This window comes from Leptodactylus fuscus, chromosome 6 (assembly GCF_031893055.1).
Source record: "Leptodactylus fuscus isolate aLepFus1 chromosome 6, aLepFus1.hap2, whole genome shotgun sequence".
NCBI classification, from domain to species: Eukaryota; Metazoa; Chordata; class Amphibia; order Anura; family Leptodactylidae; genus Leptodactylus; species Leptodactylus fuscus.
Window position 1 is genome coordinate 141252428 of NC_134270.1, and position 17703 is coordinate 141270130.

The 17703-nt window shown below is 43.5% G+C and overlaps 1 protein-coding gene across 2 annotated transcripts in view; it reads left to right on the top strand.

Moving 5' to 3' along the window:
- CDH22 (cadherin 22) overlaps positions 1 to 17703 on the top strand; it is a 103465-nt gene that overhangs the window by 44759 nt on the left and 41003 nt on the right. The gene's annotated exons all lie outside the window — the stretch shown is intronic.

Here is a 17703-nt window from a genome sequence, read left to right on the forward strand (position 1 = left end):
GTAGGATGTACAAGTTTACAGTGTCAATCGGTGTACCCTGGCAACAGCAGACGCGCACTGTTCGTCACCACAGTCTGAACGGTTACGTTGCCACTTTAATGTGTTTGCCAACCCTATTATAGACCTGCTGTACTACAACCATCTGCTACAGTAAAGAGAAGCCATAGTGAGAAGCCAGATGTCAAGAAAGTCCTATCTCTGCAAGTGGGAGTCTCCAAGTGACTTGTAGAGCGGCCGCTCAAAAGAAGACAGGACAGACATAGCTGCAGATTGGCTGAAGGAGAGAGAGGTGTCCGCTGTGTTGCACAGACATATTGCTACTGTCCCGATGCTGGCAATTGTCGATTGCATCTGTTATATAACAGAGTATATATATGTATGGGGTTCTTAGGAGTAATAGGTGTCAGTTGAACCATTCTTCTGATGGCTATTTAAGGCATATAAGCACCTTTACCGTATACGTCCCCACTTTTACTATGGGGTAATCTGCATTTCTATGAAGTTGGTAAAATAGAACAGTCCTGCACCCAACCCACTTGAGAACGCCCCTAGCCTGCTCTGGATATGCCGCTGACCCACCCAGACATACTGTTAGGATACAGATGCAACACTGAGCAATTAGTGAGTACCATTACCAGACACACTGATCAAAATGGCAAAACACAGTGCTGAGCGTCCTGCGCACCCCGGGCCGCACCAACCTCAACCCTCCAGAAATGTTCACCAGAGCCTCTGATGGTGGGGATGGACTTGGAGGCTATCGTCGGGCAGGGTGGTACGAGTAAGGAAAAGCTGACACATAGCGCACCACTAGTCACCAGAACCAGAAACTGGAATCACATACCAGCAGGTTTTCAGATTTGAGATGAAGGTCTGAAGAAACAGAAGGTAGCGGTTGGCAGTAGCCAGTAGATGGAAGCAGAGCACAAAAGAGTAGTTGCCCAAACCGGGTCATCAAGGTGAGGTCAGCACAGTACAGAAGGGTAATGCAGAAGGGAGGACAAGCAGGCCAGGTTGGTAGCAGGAGAGCAGAATGGTACAAAAACAAGTGAAAGCAGCAGAGGTCTAAAGGCAAGCCGGAGTCATCAACAAGAGTAACCACAGTACAGAATGGAGAGGCAAAAGCGGAGTCAAAAAAGCAAACCAGGAGATCAAAGGCTGAGGCACACAGGACAGAAGGCAGAGAAACCTAATGTGCAGGTTAACTATATAACTAGCGGCGAGAGCGAAAGCCACTCCTAAATAGGCTCCAGCAGGCCGCATGAACCCCTGCGCAGGAAGTTCGCGGTCCAGTTCAGGAGGGAACAGGCAACCCCCGCACGCAGCTGTGGAGGTTCTGGCTTGTCTCCTGAATACTCGGAAGAAGAGGCCCGGTGACCAAGAAAGGAGAGGGCTGGCAACCTCCACATACCGCTGTCTAACTCCTAACACATATCCCCAAACCAGATCAGAACCCCACTTCTCGGTGTAGTTTCACTGGCAGCACCCTTTTTCCTCATCGAAAATGTCTCCATTTACCAGAACTGTTATTTTACATGGACTGTCCTGGGAAATCTGGAACAGTTATCAACCATGCTTTTGTCTGTATCCTATGGCAAGCCACCATTGATTCATATCCAAGTCTCTCTTGTTCTATAGAAGCCATAATCTCCCAGGGAACAGCATGCATTTTATGTCTTTAGCCAGCTTTATTATACCTTTAGCTTCTATTTTTAGCTTCGGTCTTTAATATATAGAGAAACTCATGTTCCAGGTCCATCATGTTGTGACCATATATTCTTGGAAATGATGGATTTAAAGAATGCTTGCGGTAAGCGACCACTCAAGCACTTAAGTCTTAAAGCCATTTCCTTGCAGCCTCCTTATTACCACATCATGTTCACTAACTATTGATGCCTATCAATCTCCGGTGGGAAGCTGTCATGGACGCTTGTAAAGGTCCATAAGAAAGGGCCACCTCAGCAGTATAGGACTGCACCGCAGCTCAATACTACATCCCGCCAATCACTTAGCCCTTAATTACAAACTTCAGGCGCTAAGATAAGCATTTCTAACAACACAAGTGGTGGGCTTACATGTGTACTGTAAATCTGACACGCCATGGGAGAGAGCGGCCATATAATATATACATGTCCCGAGATAGGAGCGTTACGTCAAAAGCACAGAAAATATTCTCTCCTGTATTGTTTATAATAGAACCTACATTTTGGAGGCAATGCTTAGAATTTTCTACGCCTATAGAATTTTATTTTTAAAAAATTAAAAAATATATTATAGAAGTATTAATAGTTATCCAGTATATTGGAAATAATATGACATTTACGTCACAGTGTACATTGCAAGTAGTTGCGCAAAAATGTCCCATTTTATTCTTTATAATCCTATGATAATTTCCTTTTTTTTTTTTTTTTTGTACTTGGCCCCATGACATTAGGGCATTGTTTAGATGAACTATTAAGGTGTTTAAGGACAGGGGATAAGTGTCCGATCCCTAGAAATCAGGAGGATGAGAGGCTGAATGTGCCCTTAAACCTCCCTGTGAATGGAGACCCAGTGCTCTTGTGACCGGCGCTATGCTCACTTGTATAGGGCTGTAAGGACTGTGATCTCCCGCAGCCTCCTAGAAGTAACTGGAGTCCCGGTCATACAAGCGCATCACAAGGAGGCTTTAGTGGGACTTTAGGTCACCTATACTTCTAATCACTGCGGGACCCAGCTGTTGGACCTCCATTGATCGGACACTTATAAGATAAGCTAAGATAATCCTTCAATGGCCCCACCATGGGGAAATTCAGTGTGTTACAGCAGCACAGATAATACAGTAATTTATTATAAGAAAGAACACATACAAGCTCATAGCAGATACAAAAGATACTAGGAGTCATTACAAATAAGAAAGAAAAAGAGAAACTTCAGGATCATGTAGTTCTCTGTGCAGAATGATCTCCGTTTGGCCTGATGTAGATTATACAGCCTGACCGCGGTTGGGAGGAAGGATCTCTGTTAGCGCTCCTTCTCACACTTGGGGTGAAGCCGTCGGTCACTGACAGTACTGCCCAGTGCTATCACGGTCTCATATATGGGGTGGGAGTTATTTTCCCGCATGGAGCTCACCACGGACAGTATCCTTCTGTCAACCACCACCTGTACTGGGTCCAGGGGACTCCGCAGGACAGAGCTGGCCCTTCTGATCAGCCTGTCAAGTCTATTTCTGTCCCTGGCTGGTATGCTACTCCCCCAGCAGGCCACTCCAAGGAATATGGCTGGTACTACTACAGAGTTTAAAAAAAAAGGCCCTAAGAAGTGCCCCATGGACTCCAAAGGCCCTCAGCCTCCTGAGCAGGTAGAGTCTGCTGTGATCCTTTCTGTGTTGCGCCTCCAGGTGATCGGCCCAGTCCAGCTTATTATTGAGGAGCGCACCCAGGTACTTATAGGTCTTGACTATCTCAATGCCTGTCCCCTGGATGTCCACCAGATTCGGAACACATCTCCACTTACTAAAATCCACCACCATCTCCTCGGTCTTCCCAGCATTAATCCTGAGGTGGTTCCTATGGCACCATTCCACAAAGTCCCAAATTGTCTCTGTACTCCCTGTCGTCTCCGTCTGTGATGAGGCCGACTATAGCAGAGTCATCGGAGTACTTCTGTAAGTAACATCTGGATGAGTTGCACCTAAAGTCAGCAGTGTGAAGAGGAAAGGGGCAAGAACAGTACCTTGTGGTGCCCCCGTACTACAGATCACAGTGTCAGACACACAGTCCTGGGCTCTCACATACTGTGGATACAGGATGTATCCTGAATAACACAACCCCTTTAACATTGTACGCTGCCCCTTGAATTGCCAATTGGAGGCCTAGAAAGTGTCCTAAGCAGAAATGGTCTTTTAAAGGAGTTGCATGGGATTATAAGAAACTTTCCTAAAAGCATCATATGGTATAAAATAACGAAATAATGACATAGGGGCGGGCAGCATGGTTAGTACTGTTGCCTTGAAACACTCGGCTCCCGGGTTTGAATCTGAGCAAAGGCATATGCATGGAATTTGTACGTTCTCCCTGTGTTTGCAAGGGTATTTTCCATGTACCCCGGATTCTACTCATATTCCAAGACTTACTGATACATAATTTAGATCGTGAACCCTAGTTGGAACAATGAATGATGACAATATCTGTACATCGCTGTGGAATATGTTGGCGTTATATTAGCAAGAAATATAGTTACCTATGAAATCCCTGCTAGTCTTGCACTGAGGACATCACATATATCATCCATGTGACAGCTGTAGCCGGCCAGTGGCCCTGGTGGTCACATATTGTACAGAGATCAGTGAAGCAGAAGTTGCAAAGTAATGGTTATTTTTTTTATATACTATTTTCTGCACCTAGGAAATTTTCCTAAAATCCAAGACAACCTTTTAATTCTGGACCATGTTTGGCACTATAGGACAATTTAGTCTATACAATTGTTTCCGCTGTCTAATTTAGACATTGGGGCAGATTTATAGTGTTACTCCCACCAGTCTTCATAGTCCCAGAGCTGGCGGAGGGTGCGCCTTTTATATGACACTCAATGTTTTTTTGCAAAAAATTGCAACTTTTTATTCCCTGAGAGATGGTGTCACGGGAAGAAAGGACCAGGTATGCCCGATCCTTTGTTCTCATGGAAGATAAGCCACCATTCAAAATTTACTGACATTGGATCAGGGGCGTAATTATCGGGGCAGCCATGGTAGTGGCTGCCACAGGACCCGGGACATTAGGGGGCCCAGCGGCAGCCACTACCGCTGCAGATTTTTTTGTGTTTTTTTTTAACAGGCTGTTACCTGCTGGAGTAACCACAGCGGGTAACAGACCCTATTTACTTACCGATCCTAGCTCCTGCTCATAGCCACTTTACTTTCTGCAGAGGCGGCCGTGAGCAGGAGCCAGTATCAGTAAGTGAGGCTGCAGGCCCTCAATCCCCACAAACATTGTCATTATAGTCGAGGAGTCTTTTCAGACCCCCGAGTATAATAATCGGAGGCTCAGGGGAGGTAAGGAAACATTAAAAAACACAGTTACTTACCTCTCCTGGCTCTGGAAGGCTTCAGGCCTACTTGGCGACGTCCCAGACATCACATAAACCGGGCTTGCGTCCTTATGCGTTGTGATGCAAGCCCCTGCTCACATGGCGTCCCATACATCATTGAAGATGGCTGACATCAGTGGGGAGTGCACCTGAGCCCAGGACAGGTAAGTAACAGTGTTTTTTAAGTTCGTATCATCCCCTAGGTCTATGATTATTATACACTGGGGTCTGAAAAGGGTCAGGGTCTTTGGGGGATGGGTTGGTCTTTCAGGGTCTTTAGGGAGGAGGGAGGTCGGGGAAGGGGGGGGGCATGTCAAAAGTTCGCCACGGGGCCCTGCCAATCCTAGTTATGCCACTGCATTGGGCACTCTCCTCTTGTCATTGAAAACACAAGCAAACTCAGCTGAACCGAGCGTCCACGTGTACAGAGGGTGTAGGCCAAGCTAGCGTCCACTTATTGACGGCGTATATGTATCTTTAATCCTAAAGGAGTTGTCTGGGTGGTATACAATAAAATTTACTAGACAATAATCATCCAGAAAACCTAACTCTTGTACTTTGTGCTCTACATCTGCTCCGTTCCTTCACACTATCGCTGTTTTAGAAGATATATCCATTATTTATATCTGGCCTTCTAGAGATATGTCAATGAATGAAGGGGGAAATGCTTTTGCCGCTGTGTTGCATCCTCTGCTGCTTGCCAAGTTGAGGGATCACTGCACATAACCTCCGGTCCTGACACCATCATCATGTGCGAAAGTGGTTTTACAATGCTGCTAGTCTTGTGTTGGGTGATCTCCCTGCACGGGATTACGCCGCTGTCACTCATCCTGCTGCAGCCTCACAAACATTATAGATAAGACGCAGCAGAGACCAGGACAAGATAAGTATTTTATTACCCAAGATGCACAGATGACCTTTTATTAAAGTCATTTATTATGTCGTGATACCACATTAATATAAATGTCACATTACTGGACAACCACTTTAGGTCGGACTTTCCTGCTGACAGCTAAGGAATAAAATGTCTCCACCATGTGCAGATGAGAGGCACATTATACATTCTGCGATCGTGGCATCTAAAATAGACTGAAGGTCATGCCAATAGGAAATACATTAGCATGGCCACGGAGTGATGGTCATAAAAAGTTGCATATACATAACCTCTAGAGAGTCTCTGCGTGTCTGTATTAGATGCCAAATTTTGAAGCTTCCCATTGGTAACCCTTATACTGTAGATTCATAGATTATCTTCATGTACTTCTATTTCTAGCTTCCTTACCAACAAGAAAACTGGTTTGCTCCAGTGGTAAATCCAATAGTGCTGGTCACAAGGACTTCAATGGATCCTATAGCAAACTGAGCCTTCCTACCAGACCACCAAGACTGGCTTGGTCAGTCTATAGGAGAATGTTTGCTAGTACACAGGTCCAATGTTTGTTAGTTACTACAATGCGTCTTAATTTCTTAGTGGTAACTACCATGAAGTAAAGTATCTTAGCAGTTACTACAATGAGGTACAGTCTCTTAGTGGTTACTGCAATGAAGTACAGTCTCTTAGTTGTTACTACAATGAGGTACAGTCTCTTAGTGGTTACTACAATGAAGTACAGTCTCTTAGTGGTTACTACAATGTGGTATAGTCTCTTAGTGATTACTGCAATGAGATACAGTCTCTTAGTGGTTACTACAATGAGGTACAGTCTCTTAGTGGTTACTGCAATGAAGTACAGTCTCTTAGTTGTTACTACAATGAGGTACAGTCTCTTAGTGGTTACTGCAATGAAGTACAGTCTCTTAGTGGTTACTACAATGTGGTATAGTCTCTTAGTGATTACTGCAATGAGATACAGTCTCTTAGTGGTTACTACAATGTGGTACAGTCTCTTAGTGATTACTGCAATGAGATACAGTCTCTTAGTGGTTACTACAATGTGGTACAGTCTCTTAGTGATTACTGCAATGAGGAACAGTCTCTTATCATTTAGTAAATTGAGGTACAGTCACAAGGTGTTAACTATAATAATGTACGGTCTGTAAGTGGTTACTACAATGAAGCACAGTCTCTTAGTGGTTACTGCAATGTGGTACAGTCTCTTAGTGGTTACTACAATGAGGTACAGTCTCTTAGTGGTTACTACAATGAGGTACAGTCTCTTAGTGGTTACTACAATGTGGTACAGTCTCTCAGTGGTTACTACAATGTGGTACAGTCTCTTAGTGGTTACTACAATGTGGTACAGTCTCTTAGCAGCCTTTACAATGAGTCACAGTTTCTTAGTGGTTACTACAATAAGATACAGTCTCTTAGTGGTTTCTGCAATAAGATACAGTCTCTTAGTGGTTACTGCAATGAAGTACAGTCTCTTAGCAGCCTTTACAATAAGTCACATTTTCTTCGTGGTTACCGCTATAAGATACAGTCTCTTAGTGGTTACTGCAATGATGTACGGTCTCTAAGTTGTTACTACAATGAGGTACAGTCTCTTAGTGGTTACTACAATGAGGTACAGTCTCTTAGTGGTTACTACAATGAGGTACAGTCTCTTAGTGGTTACTGCAATGAAGTACAGTCTCTTAGTTGTTACTACAATGAGGTACAGTCTCTTAGTTGTTACTACAATGAGATACAGTCTCTTAGTGGTTACTACAATGAGGTACAGTCTCTTAGTGGTTACTACAATGAGGTACAGTCTCTTAGTGGTTACTGCAATGAGGTACAGTCTCTTAGTGGTTACTGCAATGAGGTACAGTCTCTTAGTGGTTACTGCAATGAAGTACAGTCTCTTATCAATTATTAAAATAAGGTACAGTCACCTTGTGGTTACTATAATGAGGCACAGTATCTCAGCGGTTACTACACGATTACCATAATGAGGTACAGTTTCTTAATAGATATTAGAATAAGTTACAGTGTCTTAACTTACCAACAAGAAGGTTCAGTAGGTGATGCTAGATGACTTGACGTTGTCATTACAGACGGACGCTTCATTCATCAGTATTGAGTAAACCTCTAAACTGTGGTAGAGATCTGCTGCACAGTTACAATTTTGTAAGTCCCTTGCTCTGCTCGCTCTCTGGTCTGTCTCAGACCTGTCACAGCCATCTTTCCTTACTTGCCATTGTTCCCTCTTACACCCTCGGGCCCTGGGCAACCAGACATTGTACCTTTATTATAATGCACCCTGTTAGCATACAATATAGGAATGCAATCATTGCTTTACATTGCACATAACATGTCGAGCCAATATATTCCTGGGCACACCATTACACCCTGCAGATATTAGGGGAAAGAAGGACCATGCTTCATTTATCTGAACTGTAAAACGTCTCTTATATTATTGAAAGCTCCATTTAAAGCGATGAGAATATATTAAGGAATTACTTTTGTAGCAATTTTCTAATATAGGATATTTATTGAGATTACTTCCTTTCATCTGTAGTAATATTCCAGTAAAACCATTCAGGCAAGTGGATTAGATAGAGATTATATTAGCATAATAATCTGCAGCCTGCTGAGGCATCCGACTGGGAAGTCATTGGAAATCTGTTCCCGCTGAATGAAGTGACCCTTTCTGCAATATACTCCTGTAGGTCCATCAAGTAGGTGAACCTTTGCTTTAAATGTATTATTCCTATTCACAGTCCTTTATTTCATCCCACTACCTGGTTACCACAGTACCAGGAAACCTTTTATGTAGATGCCAATCCGACAGCGCCACCGGCTGTGAATTCTAATGAAAACTAAACATGCAGCTTTGAAATGCAATAAATCTCAAATGGAACGTCAACATCCATTTACAGGGTCTTTGGTCTAACTAGTAGCGAGGGCTGGAACGTATAGACTGGGAATAATATATGGTATTCCTTATTCAAGGCAAGGTAAAATATAGAAATATAGAAAGTGACAGTAAACAGTAGAGATTGAATTAATGCAAAGGGAATTACACGACTGAGAGAGAGGGGTCGACGTACTCATAGACTCATAGACTGGACAGAGCACGAGTGGATGAGATATGACTACCCAATAAATCAAGTTTTACGATAACATACTGTATTTTTAAAGAATTTATGGTGAGGATTTAAAAAAAAATTCCATGTTATTGTCTGTATTTTTTTAAAAAAAATTCTGTAATTTTGACTCTGACCACCAAGCCAAATGCTATGCTGAGATTTGCTGATATCTCTTTGCAGCAGCCCCATCACTTCTCAGCCCACTGGTGATCACAGCTATCATTTATATGTAGATAAGACACAGAATCCACCATAAGAGGATTTTACAGCATCTACTACCCTTTCTGCTCAGGTCACAAAGTATACCTAGAAATCGCATATCCCATCCCATAGAATCCCATAGAAATCTATAGGGTCTATTCCAGACCATTGTGTCTATGGCCTATGGTTCATCTCCAGGAGACAGGAAGTTACAAACTATTTTAGGCTAAGGCCTCGCATTGCGGAAACGCTGCTTTTTTGTTGCAGATTTTGCTGTGGTTTTTTGAGCCAAACCCAAAAGAATGGGAAATGCAAAGGGAACACTTATAATTCTCCCTTCTGCCCAATCCACACCGGACTTTGGCTCAAAAAACTGCTGCGTTCCACAACTTGGGCCTTAGGCTTAGTGGTAAGAGTTGGAATGCAAAATTTTTAGGACATTTTTAATATTGATAATAATTTGGAAAATTAAAACCATCACCAAAAATTTCCTTGCAACATATTTCCTTATTGCAGGGGCTATTTCTTATCCCACAAATCCTGATTTACCTGGGGTCTTATAATGAGAACCCTAAAATCTCAGATGTGCATTTCCTCCAGATCTTCTCGGCACTGACATTCAGATAAACAGAACTGATTTTCCATCAAAGAAATTTCTGCAGCAAATCTGCCCCATGTGAATATCCAATTACTGTATATGTCTAATTAGGGAAAGCATAAGGCTGTGTTCACACCAGGTTTTTGTTATGCCCAGGAGGTATAGGAAATAAATATATTCAAATGTATATGTCTGTTTTTGCACAGAATATAATGAGTATATAAGGTAGACGTTGGACATCTGGTTGGTCACGCTTCCATCTGGATATGTTTTTTTGATGGACTAGAATAGTGCGGTCGCTTGGCTTCTTTTGTCCTGTAAGGTCTATAGAAATTATATGGAAACATAATGTCTTACATTAACAGTCTGTCTTATGCAGAAAGCAGTCATATGATCTGTTGACCCCCCACTATGATCCATGTAGACAGATGCGACATATACCTTAAAAAACTGGATGTGCTTGCATATTAATGCATCTGCTTCTCCCGATCTGTTGACCCTCCACCATGATCCACCTCTCTGTGTGCTGGCTCAAAATAAAAACGAATGCAAACAGATGTGACCTATATGATAAAAAGTGAATGCGTTTGCATATAAATGTGTGTGTATATATATATATATATATATATATATATATATATATATGTAAATATCCAAAGTATTACTCTAGTGGATTGAAAATATGGGATGCGGAAGGGGCCCTTTGGATATGTTCACACTGCGGAAGTTGAGTTGGACTTTCCGTCGCAACTTTAGCTGATTCGGTGAATAGGCCTAAAAAGAGGAATGTCCAGGCCATGGATTCTGGCACGGAATGTCCTGCTTTGTTCTCTGTCTCCCATTGAATACAATTAGAGGCAGAGTCAGGGCAAAAACTGGTGCTCATTTGAGACAGAATCCACCCCAAAATCAGCACCCATTTCAGCCATGTGAACATCTTCTTACACTTCAAAAACTAGAATCTATAATGATTTTTCATACAGAACTGAAGGACTAAAAGATTCCGATATGTCTCTACAAGCCATCATACCAGCAAACTGCACAAACTAGAAATAGTTTTATTATAATAATGACTAATTTTATTGCAAGGAAGGCTGTAGGCATGGTAAGAGGCGAGCTAAGGTGCCATTGAGGGGTAAAGGGCTTGCCCAAGACTAGATGTGGATGGTCTATCCTTAGGATAGGTCATCGGTATCAGATCAGTGGGGGTGAGACGCTCAGCACCCTTTTTGATAACTTGATACAATTGCACAGTGTACAGAGCTGGGAGACCACAGTTACATATACTGTGCAGTGACTATGCTGGGATACTACTCAAGTGAATTGAAACTGAATGATAAGGGTATGTTCACACAATTTGAATTTCAGGAATTTGAATCAACGAATTGGATCAATGGAGGCTGTTCAGACTTAAATTGGAGCTGATTTGGGGGAATTTGTCCTTTGAGGCCTGGGTGTATATACCAGGACTAGATTACCTTGTGAGTTTATCTGAATTGTCCCCATTATATGGATCCTGTCCTTTGGGCACCTGTCCTGTTCTGCCTGTAGTATCTATCCCTATCCTTCGGATTCTGGATTCATTTCTCACATGTATATACATTATCCAGTGGATACTGGCTCGGGGGATTCTCTAAAGGTATATTAGACTAGTTAGAGCCTTGTATATAGTACATCTTTTGTCTCTTGTATGATGGTTACCAAGGGGTTGTATTAAGCCTGCTCTCCGGATGGCTTAGGGATCTCCTGAGACTTGTGGGCAAGTGATAGGCAAGTGATAGGCATTGTTTCAGGCCGCTGCTTACATTACCAGTAATTGGCCTTCACTTATGTGATAGGGCAACGCACCAGTATTAGGGCCATGTAGGAACATGAGGCAGAATATGATCCAGGTGACATTTAACTACTCTATCCTATGCACGGAGGCAGTGTTTTTCGATTGCACCAACCTAGCAATTTTTGGACTCTTTTATGTTAAGTTCCAATGTCCTTGTATTTCCTATTTTGTTTACGTCTACGTCCCTATGTGACATTGGTGAGTTCATCCTTGGATCTATCTGCAGAGACTTTATGATTCCTTAAGGTTGGGTTCTTTTTCTTCGGAGAGATATGGTGTAGATAATCTGTTGTAGTGGGTCCACCAGCAGAGGATATATCCACCCCATTTCCTGTGGGTATTGGCATTTACCTCTCCATTATCTGGTGTTTGCCACCATGATGGTAGGAATGTGATTGCTTCCCGTTTTGCTCTGATCCCCGATCCTGAGTCTAGGGAGGTGATCAGAGCAGAGTTTTGTAGTGGGGCCCCCGTCTCAGGTGTAGTTCAGCCAATTGCTGGGCAGGGCTTGGGAACCTTGTTGCGAGCACGTCAACATCGGATATTGGGGTGCCCCGAATATGTTGAAAGTTCCCTGATGAGGTAGGTAAGCCAGGAAGTCGTCCATAAGTAGACTAGAGGGCGGCACCATGACTCTTGATGTCATTGCTGATGACATCATCCGAGGAAGTGGTAAAGCCCTATATAAGGACAATCTCGTGTGCAGTTCAACTACCACCTATATCAGAGCAATCACGCTATGTCATCACCGTTCTGTAGCATTCTTTTGGAGTTATCACTGTTCTCTATAGACATATTCCAATTCCTGCTGAGGTAAAATGAAACACGTAGGGTTAATTACTTTTTCAATTTAGCCAGCAAGGAGTAACAAAGAGATTGTTACCCGCAGCAGCTAACTGAGCCCCTGGTCCTGTTGGCGTGGCACAAGGCCAGTAGCCTCAGGATATATGGACTGTTGCTTATTTAGCCTGCTGCACGAATGATATCTTGGTAACATTGGGATACTGCCCCATGGTGTTACTTACTTTGAATAGGAGAGGTCACCAGTATTGGCATAATATTGGCAGTACGACTTACTGATCCAGCACAAAAACATGTCCACTTTGCATCAGTATGTCATCCGCAGTCACAGATCCTGTATGATTCCCTACAATGGTCTGTGTCACAAATGCAGCCAAAAATAAGATAAGCTTCATTATTTGGGCTCCTTGAATGCGACATGGACACACAGCCGCAAGAAAATGCAGACATGTATCTCGGCCCATATAATTGCGGATAAAAACTACGGTCGAGTGCATGAGGGCTACTAATGCAACATTTTCCCTATATCCATTCTGATATTGATGAGCTAAACTAACAGTAAGCCGCCAATATCTAGCTTTGGACAAACCCTTTAAATATGGACTTAAAAAGAAACTTGTCCTTTCAATAGTTTGTGCCGGCAGTCAGATATTCGGAGGAATCTATTAAGACTGGCATACTGTACAGTATTCTTAATGACGCCCCCGACTGACTCGGCCTCTTAATAATTCAGGGACACTGTTGTGCACCAAAATTAAAATCTACGTCACTTAGAAACTGGAATAGATTTCAAGTATAACTCATGCCAGCTTTCTGAGTTATAGTGAGTTTGTCCGGCCGAGGTATCCCTGCCGTGGACTGTCTTGGTCTCCAGCCTACTCTGCCCACTTCCATAAAAAGTGTTGAGCAGGGCGCAGACAGAATAAAGTGGCACATCTTTGTCTCAAGTTGCATCACATTGCACCCATCTACATCAGAAAACTGTCGTAGATAGTTCGGAAATTTCCCCCATTGTGTCCAAGCAGCCCATACTGGAGGTGCCAGAGATCATTGAGTCCTTCCCCTGTAGTAAAAACTCAGTGGTGAGGGAAGAACACAGATCTAAGGCTGGGTTCATACCAGCACTTTCCATTTGGGGATTCCGAACCCATTATAGTCTATGTGGTCCCCAAGTGGACCTAGGTGTGAACCTAGAGTAAGGTAACAAGTCAACATATACCTCTATCTGTCTGTTAGTAGTTGAATTAGTCTTAGTTATAGAGGTAGATAGTCCAATCTTATACTGTTAATGGTATATAGTAGGTGGAGGTAGTAGCTTAAACAATACGCCTCTGGGGCCAATAGCTCACAATAGTCCATTGGGTAAAAAGTATGCAAATCTATTCTCCAGGATGTAATTAGGAGAACAGTGCCTCTGTATGCCGCCCTCTAGAGGGCAGCCTCCTTAACATCATGCATGACTCAGTTAACAAGCCTACAATCATGATGCGGATTTAATTGCCAAATTAGTATTTCTATCCCAAAAGGAACAGATTCCCAGCTATAGACAGCGCTGTTTCGGTCTTTTGGATCTCCTCAGCATAGCGCAGGGATACTGATTTGGCAGAGTGAGAGATTATAGACCAGGGTCAGGGGATAATCGTACACATTAGGGAGAATGTGTGCCTACATAGGCAGTCCGGAGACTTACAAGTCATTCCTGCTCCGCTAGGGATTCTGGGAAAAAATATGCAAATCTGTTCTCCAGGATAGTCCATTGGACAGCGATGAGGCTGAACTGCAAGGTATGAGATTGAGGGAATTTTCTGCCACCTCTAATTTGGGCACCAAGACTTGTCCAAACACTATGTATATGGTTACAAAGATAAACATAAACTTTTAGTCTGAAGCCCCACGTTGCGGAAACACAGCTCTTTTGGTTGCAGATTTTGCTGCGGTTTTTTGAACCAAAGCCAGGTCTGGTTTGAGCTTCAGGTAGACGTATAAGAACTTCCTATATACTTCCCATTCCTTTGGTAGCCATTCTTGGCTTTGGCTCAAAAAACTGCAACAAAAAAAGCTGCGTTTCCGCAATGTGGGGCCTCAGTCTTAAAGAGGTTCTCCTCTCCCACGCATTTTCATACCAACAGTCTACAATGCTACAAAATAAAAAAAAATGACTAATTCCCTGTTGCGTTTGTGCCTGTAAGCGCCGCACCTCCCATGAGGCGACCTGAAGCGACCGCTTCAGGCGGCACTATGCCAGGGCCCCGGGAAGGGCGGCATTTTTGCTGACCTAAGCCAGTCCAGGACAAGCTGTCCTGGACTGGCTTAGGGTCACCATCACTGAGCAGTGGATTGGGGAGGCCGTTGGAGCAGCGCTGCTCCAGCGGCCGCCCCTCACGCTCAGGCAGAGAGCAGGTCCTCTCCCTGCCTGCTAAAGATGCTCATGTCGTTCGGCCCCGCCCTCTCCGCTCGGCCACGCCCCTTCTGCTCGGTCCCGCCCCCCTCCTCGTGGAGGGGGGGGCAGCTTTCTGACGTCTGCCTCAGGCAGCAGAAACCAATGGTTCACCCCTGCCTGTAACATTGACATTTTGCTGCCACTTTTTGTTGCAATTGTCTGCAGAGATCACACGTTGTATCAATATGTCATCACTAGATCCAAAGTAAACATAAACCGAAAGGAGACCAGGTAAAAGTTGTCATGTTAGCGGCAGGGGATCGGTGAGGTAGATGTTATACCTTTAGTTACAACAAGAATTTCCAAGTCCCTTGGCAGAGAAATGGATATTACATATGTTTGTTGTTTTGTTATCTTGCACCTTTGTCAGCTGTTTGTTAACAATTTCATGCGGCTAGACCACCCCTTAACTTTTTCTTTCCGCGGATAGAGGGCTGTGCAGGTGCTCGGTAAGAGTGTTTTAAGTGCAATATATCTACTTAACAACAAAGCCGCATAGTATTCATTAGAGGGCAACAAAAACATCGCCGACGCTTTTTCATCTCCAAACGCACATGTGAAAAGCCTCTCTATAGGATACAGTGTTATTTCTGCGAGCCCTGTCACCCCAAGAGCTTTATTCACTCTCGCTGCTGTTCTTCACTTGAACTGAAATGAACTGTCAGAGGATGAAATATTCTCGGAGCGCCTCAATCGCCGCGTTTAATCATTAGCTGTTAAATGCTACGGAAGCTTTTGCAGAGCTGAAAATGTGTTTGCTTAAAAAGCTCCGGCATGGCATGTTCTAATTCTCTAGACGTAATTCTGCCATGATTGCGTCTAGGGTTTTTTTCCATTATTTTAAATCTTGTATATAAAATGAAATTAACAGTAAACTATACAAAGTAAAACTTCAAGGGACCCTCCAGGACTACTAAATAAACTATCTGCCACTTCCTATGATCACGCTCTACAATATAGGCCCATTTATGTATTCCGTTTCCCCAAGCAGGTTCGGAAATTTGAGGGCAGTGGTTAGAGGCATGTAAAATATGTAATGGCATATTGCTATAATGTAGAGAAGTCTTAGGGCCCCTTGATTCTCCAGGGCCTCGTAGTAATTGTTACCTGTGTTTGTAATGTCTCTGCCTGTTCTGGTTTCTGCGCCACCCTCCGCTCTCACGCTGCGGCGCAGGAGGCATATCCAGTTTGGTTCTTCGCTTAGTGCTTTTCATTGAGCAGTGTTCACACTGTGCAATCTCAGTATTAGTTAAGTTTAGCTTTGCCCTGTGATTGACAGCCTATCCGCCTATCAACTCCGAGGCGGGTTCTTTCTTCCTATTTATTCTTGGCTCTCATTCACATTGGTGCTTGCTATTGCCTTGTGCGTGCTGGCTTTTCTCTCGCTGTTTATTCATGTATTCTGATTCTTGACCTTTGGCATTCCCTATTGACTACTCTTTTGGATATCGATTTTGACACTGCATTGCTCAACTGTTACTGGACCCTTGGCTAGCTGACCTCCCTTTGTTGTTGTTTGTCTTGTCTGTGTATTGTGTTTCATGTATATAGGAAGGGCCTGTCGCCAAGTTGCCGCCTATTACATAGGATAGGACCAGACAAGGAGGAAGGGACAGTGAGGGATTTCAGGTTAGGGCTCACTGTCTCTTGTGCCCCTTTCCTAGGGTTTCCAGCAGCTACTGGGTAATTGCTTCTGTTGCAATTCCCTTACACTACTCCCCTTATATCTCTGTCACTGGTTAGAGGTGGTCCTGTTTGTACACCAAACAGCCATCACGCTAAAACTATTGTCAGGTGAAGCAGTAAACGTAGATTATCTTGTGACAATGACACAACTCAAGGGTTGAGATATATATGGCAGCAAGTTGATGGTCCAGCTTTAGGATCAGAGGAACTAGTCACCTGGGTTGGATATCTCCATAACATCAGTTGAGTTGAGTGTTCATGGTATGCAGTGGTTAGTATCTACAAAAAGTGGTTCAATGGTCAACTAATGAATCAGTGAAAAGGTCATGGGCAGTGGCGTAACTAAAGTCTTGTGGGCCTCTGTAGTTTTTTGTCCAGGCCTCCTAACTCATCCCTACAGCGAATTCTTGATAGTGATGGTTACAGGTACTAAGGAGTTTAATCCACCTTAGTGTGGTTAGGATAATCTGTGGGACTCCTTGGGTTATGGTCCTGATAGAAGCTGGAATCTCAATACTGATGCCAATGCTTATTGGCCCCCTAAGGCTCCTGGATCCCAGTGCGACTGTTCCCTCTGCACTCCCTCAGGTTATGCCCCTGGTCATGCTCATTGATGCTCACTATGGCTAGCACAACTGGTCTGTCCAACAGAAGAACCACTGTAGCACAAAGTTAACACAACACATTGTGGCTTGCTGGATATGGGACTGAGCAGATAATTGGTTAGAGCGCTCATATTAACATTTGTCCATGCCAGCATCTACAGTAAGCTCGGCAACATCACATCACTATTCCCAAGCAATCATTTCTGTTAATATTAGCACCAAATATGGTTCTCTATTGTCAGATGTATGATCCAATAGTGTCTGCTCCATCCCAGGACCACCCATCTGACCATAGAGAGCCAAATTATCAAATTTGGTGCTGAAACAAACAACATAATTTGCTCAGGAATGATGAGGGCTAGAGAAATAATTCGCAACTACATCAGAATCAGCAGAGCCGCTCTCATTGATGGATGCAAACAGTTGGAATTGACGGAGGTGGTGGAACGTC